Genomic DNA, 1,020 nt, shown 5'->3' on the forward strand with positions numbered 1-1,020 from the left:
TTTTTTTTTTTTTTTTTTTTTTGGTTTGGTGACATATTTGGGTGTCACAACTGAGTCGGGAAGCTGCTACTGTATCTAATGGGTAGAGACCAGGCCTGCTGCTAACACCCTAAATGGACAGGACAGCTCCCATGACACAGAATGATCCAGCCCCAAATTTCAGCAGTTGCTGAGCTTGAGAGACCCTGCTCTAGGGGATCCCCCAGACCAAAGCTGCCACCTCTTTGAAGGGCTTTTCTTGGGGTCTATTTACAGAAGGGACTATTATCAGGAGGGACCAGTCCCTGGAGAGGGACATCATGCTTGGTAAAGCAGAGTCAGAGAAAAGGACTTAATAAGAAGGACTAACACAGTGGCTGCAGCAATGGGGGGCATAGTATCAGGCTGTGAGGGCAGCATAGTGAGCACCGCAAGGTCTCTAGGATGGCACACGACAGGGCAGTGTTTCATTCTATTCATTCTAATCAGAACCAACTCAACGGCACCTAACAACAGCTCGAGAAGGCAGGACACCTCAAGAGGAAGAGGCCTCACAAACCCGCTGCAAACAGTCCCCCAGGCCCCCAAGCTGGGGCAGACACTGGGTGGGCTCTCCTGGGCTGGGGCAAAGCCAATGTCCTGGCAGCTCTTGCAGCTGGACAGACTTTGGATTGAGGCAGACCCTCCATGAGTTTGTGAAACACCAACTTTCAAGAAGAAAGAGCCCTCCACTTACAATCACCATTAGGGACTAGGCACCCGAGTTCTCCTCGGAAGCCCTCCGCCCTCCCCCAGCAAGGCCGCTGCCATGTCTTCCCTGTGGGCTCCTTTCTGCTCCTTCACCTCAAGTCCCCTTTTAGGGCAAGTAGAGTCCACCTGGGGATGGTTGTAGATTATTCTTTCAAATAAAATAGCATCCAAAACCAAAAAACAAACTTACTGCCTTAGAGTCAGATCCGACTCATAGTGACCCCTCCTTGGGTTTCCGAGGCAGTATCACTATGGAAGTAGATTGCCCAACGTTCCTTCCAAAGAGATTAA

This window comes from Orycteropus afer, unplaced genomic scaffold (genome assembly GCF_000298275.1).
Source record: "Orycteropus afer afer isolate SDZICR_OR568_19922 unplaced genomic scaffold, OryAfe1.0 scaffold00295, whole genome shotgun sequence".
Lineage (NCBI taxonomy): Eukaryota > Metazoa > Chordata > Mammalia > Tubulidentata > Orycteropodidae > Orycteropus > Orycteropus afer.